Source organism: Gossypium hirsutum, chromosome A07 (assembly GCF_007990345.1).
Source record: "Gossypium hirsutum isolate 1008001.06 chromosome A07, Gossypium_hirsutum_v2.1, whole genome shotgun sequence".
NCBI lineage: Eukaryota > Viridiplantae > Streptophyta > Magnoliopsida > Malvales > Malvaceae > Gossypium > Gossypium hirsutum.
The window spans coordinates 73008239-73014144 of record NC_053430.1 but is presented as its reverse complement, the minus strand read 5'-3'; positions in this window follow the sequence as shown (position 1 = coordinate 73014144).

Sequence of the window (5906 nt, the reverse complement as noted above, 5' to 3'; positions counted from 1 at the left end):
CCTTCGGGACTTAACCCAGTTATAATAACCTGCACGAATGCCTTCGAAACTTAACCCGGTTATAGTAACCCGCACGAATGCCTTCGGGACTTAACCCGGTTATATATATATATTTTTTTCCAGCTCATAGCCTGCGGACCTTTAGTCCGGATAGATTCTATCAATATAAATATCATCATTCACATTTCAACTCCAAAGTTATACTCAAATTCACATGTTCATAACACCATTACAGCTTAACTCCAAATGATCCTCACTATGAATCGCATACCCACATTAATTAATGAACAATTTTATTCAAGTGCCAACCAAAAATTTCGATTCATTTACCATATTCTTATAGGCATCTTTAATTATGTATACTAGAAGAGCCAACGTAAAAACTTACCTCAGTATATTGAAACGGTTGTGGATTGATTACTCTATTGCTTTCTCCTTTCCCCGATCTAACTTTGATCTCCCTTGCTCTTGACCTTAATGAATACAAGTAGAAGTATTCAATATTTTTACCAATAATGTTTACTTGTTAGTCACATTCGGCAATCACATATCAAACTCATTTTACTCATGTGGCCGATTATACTTGGTCATACATACACATAATCAAAAAATAAATTCCAAAGTTTTCACATCATTTATGTTCTAAGCCGAATTCACTTGCCAAGTTCATATACATTCTTCAATAATTCCTTCTTTGAACAAACACATATTCGGCTAAAACAATGAAAATTTTAGCAGCTTTTCATTTAACACCTAATCAATTATAACACCTCTAAGCATTCTTTTCATTTTACCAACTCTAACCACATGCATTACTCAAGCATAACATTTTCATATTCAGCAATAGTATCAAACTTAGTAGCCGATTCTTCCCACTTTGTATCTATGCACCTATTTGATCATTAGTTTAGTTCAAACACCCATACACCAAGATTCATCCAATTTAAAATGAAACAAAAACCTAAATCCTCAATAGCTACTATGGCCGAAAGTTCTAGTCTTCCCAAAATCAAAATTCCTAACATGGGTTACCTAAAGAACTTGGTAACTAGTTCAATTTTATCTAAAATTTCAAGAATAAACATGAATTTCATACCTTAATGAAGACTTGAAATGGCCGAATGGCTCCTTTCCTCCCAACTCCCCTTCACTTTCGGCCTTTTGTAATGAAGAAGTTGAACACTTTGTTGTTTTCACCCACTTTCTATATTTTCTTTTCATTAATTCATGATATTATGCCATTTAGCTAATTAAAGTTCATAGAAAATTCATATTTTATTATATAATTTGTAGCATGGCCGGCCACTACCTATAGTTTGGCTAATTTGATATGCAAGTACAAGCACCTTCCAAGATATATTAATAGGCCACTTTAGCATTTGCGTAGCACATTTCTAAATTTTCTCATACAAGTCCTATTTAATAAATTTCACATACTATATACAAAATTTAAGCATGAATTTTTTTTTCACACATGCATATTCATATATAATGAGCATCAAATATGACTGTTAATTATTTTTATAACTCGGTTTTGTGGTCCCGAAACCACTTTCCGACTAGGGTCAATTTAGGGCTGTCACAGTTAATCCTACGCTAATCTAAAGAAAAGATACATGCCCAAGAGAGAGTTGATAATCGGCCAACACTAGAACTTCAAGTCCGTTTACCTTAGATAATTGATCAGAAGATAAGTAGATCTCTGCCACAATTATATCCCTCGAAAGTCCTTACACTTCTCGCGAGACTAGAATCCACACCACCCATTTAAGAGAAAGAGTTGGCGATAAAAAGAGAACAACTATTCGGTTTAGTCAATGGAAAGGAAGGTGTCATGAAAACCATTTAGACAGAACAAGGAGGGTGGCGAGTCACTTGTCGGATGTTATCGAACTTCTGCGAACAATAACCACAACCCCAATGGAGGATTAATGCTATATTCGGCTACCCCATAAAAAAAACATGCCAACTCACGCCACCACCACTAGGCCATCAACTCATTAGTGTCATAAACCCAACACATTAAACACTAAAATGCACCTACTTGCTTCCAGATTTATTGAAAAGAAAAACCAAAATATATTGCAAGAGCCAAGACTTGAACCTTGGACCCCTTGATTCCTCTATGGCATCACTTCCTTGTCCCCTAAGTGGCACCACCTTACCACTACACCACACTCCTTTTTGTGTCATCTTTTACCCCTTTACTCTTAAAAGCCCAAACGCCATTGCATCACCTGTTCATAAAATTAAAATTCCGAAGACTACCACGGATTTAACTTAAGTTTGGGCCTTCCAAAGGCCCACTAACCTACTAAAATATATATTTTAACCAACCAGAACACACACAAATTTTAAAAATCACAAAAACACAGAAAACCTGAAAATTACGGCGTTACAACTCTACCCTCCTTAAAGAAATTTCGTCCTCGAAATTTTACTTGAATCAAATAGATGAGGATATTGTTGACGCATCGCCACTTTTGGCTCCCAAGGAGCTTCCTCTCTACCATGATTACGCCACAACACCTTTACTAGCAGAACTGATTTCCTCCTCAAAATCTTAACATCTCGATCCAAAATCTGTACAGGCTTTCCTCAAAAGTCAAGTCTGTTTGGACCTCGATCTCTACAACTGGCACAACATGAGTAGGGTCAGAACGATACCGCCTTAACACGGAGACGTGAAAGACATCATGAATCTTATCCAATTCCGGAGGTAGCTCCAACTGATAAGCCACTGGACCCATTCGATTAAGAATCTGATAAGGCCCAATGAACCGCGAACTTAACTTGCCTTTCCTCCCAAACCTTAATATTTTCTTCCAAGGTGAAACCTTCAAGAAGACCATATCACCCTCAGAGTACTCAATTTCCTTGCGCTTCAAATCTGCATATGACTTTTGTCTATCAGATGCTTCTTTCAATCGGTCTCTAATCAACTTGACCTTATCCTCAGTATCTGCCACCAACTTAGCTCCAAGAACCTGTAGTTCACCCAACTCAGTCCAACAACTAGGTGTACGACATCTTTGCCCATACAGTGCCTCATAAGGAGCCATCTGAATACTTGCCTGATAACTGTTGTTGTATGCAAACTCTACCAACGGTAAGTAATCCTCCCAACTGCCTCGAAAGTCGATAACGCATCCCCTCAACATGTCTTCTAGAATCTAAATAACCCTTTCCAACTGACCATCAGTCTGAGGATGAAAGGCTGTACTAAAGTGCAACCGCGTACCCAACGCCTCATCAAACTTTTGCCAAAACTGAGATGTGAATCTAGGATCTCGATCAGAAATAATCGACACTGGCACTCCGTGAAGTCGCACTATTTCTGCCGCATACAATTTGGCTAACTTCTGAAGTGAATAATCAGTGCGGACAGGTATGAAATGAGTATATTTGGTCAACCTATCCACAATTGCCCAAATCGAGTCCTTCTTCGACGGTGTCAAGGGTAACCCACTCACAAAATCCATGGTTACCCTCTCCCACTTCCAAAGTGGTACTTTCACTGGTTGTAAAAGTTCGGAAGGTAATTGATATTCAGCTTTCACTTGCTGACAAGTCAAACATTTTCCCACAACTTCCGTTACCTCTCGCTTCAAACCAGGCCACCAATACAACTCCTTTAAGTCACGATACATTTTACTCCCTCCAGGATGCATAGCACACAGACCTCCATGAGCTTCTTTCAGAATTGCTTGCCTCTAGTCAGAGTCCTTCGGAATACAAACTCTACCTCGGTAACACAGAACTCCCTCACTGTTCAGTCCGAACTCAGAAGTATCCCCATTCTTAACCTGCCAGAATCAAGAAGCCAATGACTCATCCCTCGACTGTTTTTCCTTAATCTCATCCACCCAGGTCGGCCTAACTTGCAGTTCTTCTAACAGACTACCGTCGTCATACAGACTTAAACGAGCAAACATAGCTCTCAGATCAGATACATAATCCTTAAGCAACTCTATCCATCTTCGCTGCCTAAGGTTCTGCTCCTTCTGAGTCAGCAAGTACTTAAGACTCTTATGATCTGTGTATATAATACACCTTTCTACGTATAGGTAATGTCTCCAAATCTTAAGCGCAAAAATTACCACTGCCAACTCCAGATCATGAGTAGGATAGTTAACTTCACGTGGTTTAAGCTGTCGCGATGTATAAGCAACCACTTTACCCTATTGCATCAGCACACAACCCAACCCTACATATGATGCATCACTGCATATGGTAAAATCTTTTTCAAACTCCGGCTGAATCAGTACAGGTGCCTCGGTCAGAACTTTCTTCAACTTCTCAAAAGATTCCTGTTGTTTCTCAGTCCAAACAAACGATACTCCCTTCCTTATAAGCTTTGTCAAAGGCGATGCCATCACAGAAAATCCTTCCACAAACCTTCTATAGTACCCAGCTAAACCCAGAAAACTTCAAATTTTCGGCACTGACCTCTGTGGCTTCCATTCCAAAATCACTTCAATCTTTCGAGGGTCCACCTTTATCCCTTCAACAGAGACAACATGCCCCAAGAAAATTACCTCTCTCAACCAGAAGTCATACTTACTAAATTTCGCATAAAGCTCCTTCTCCCTCAACACTTGCAGCACAATACGAAGATGTTCATCATGCTTCTCCTCAGTTTCAGAATAAACCAGAATATCATCGATAAAGACGACCACGAATCGATCCAAGTATGATTAAAACACTCGATTCATCAGATCCATAAATACCGCAGGTGCGTTCGTCAACCAAAATGGCATAACCAAGAACTCATAGTGACCATACCGAGTTCTGAATGCCGTCTTGTGAATATCCACCTCCTTAACCCTCAACTGATGATACCCAGATCGAAGGTCAATCTTGGAAAATATTGAAGCTCCTCTAAGTTGGTCAAATAAATCATCGATTCTCGGCAGTGGGTACTTGTTCTTAATCGTCAGTTTGTTCAACTGCCGATAATCGATGCACATTCGCATTGACCCATCTTTCTTCTTTACGAACAACACTGGTGCTCCCCATGGAGACACACTTGGTCTAATGAAGCCTCTATCCAATAACTCTTGAATTTGGACTTTCAGCTCCACCAACTCCTTCGGTGCCATCCTATAAGGTGCAATGGACACTGGTGCCGTTCCAGGCAACAAGTCGATTCCAAACTCAACCTCTCGGTTCGGGGGCAAACCCGAAAGTTCCTCTAGAAAAACATCTTGAAAATCCTTGACGGTTCTAACTTTATCCATTGTCAGATCCTCAGTTTCCAATTGGCTTACAAATGCCAAATAAGTCTCACAACCCTTTCGAATCCACTTTTTGGCTTTCAATGCCGACACCACATTAGACAGATAATCCCTACGCTCGCCTATCACCAAAACCTCCTCATCCTTTGTGGTATTTAACATCATTCGCTTAGCAGTACAATCCAAAGTAGTCTTATGCTTAACAAGCCAATCCATTCCCAAAATGAGATCGAATTCTCCGAAAGGTAGCTCTATTAGATCTCCAGAGAAAACTTTTCCTTGAGTTTCTATAGGCACATCTCTATACAGTTTATCTACCCTAACCGAGTGACCCAAAGGACTTAGTACAGATACCCCACTCATGGTCTCCTCAGAGCGCACACCCAGCAACCCAGATATAGCACATGCAACATATGAATGGGTAGATCCAACATCTATCAACGCAGTGTACGGCATACTGGAAATCAAAAACGTACCAGTTATGACGTCAGGTGCATCACCCTCCTCTTAGCGACGAGCTACATACAGCAACACTGGCTGACGATCTTCAGCAAATCCAGCACCCCTGCCAGGCGCTCCTCTTCCTCGACCGTTTCCATTACCACCTCTACCTTGCCAACGTCCTCTCGAAAACTATGGTCCACCCCTCACTGGTTGAGCGACCCTTTG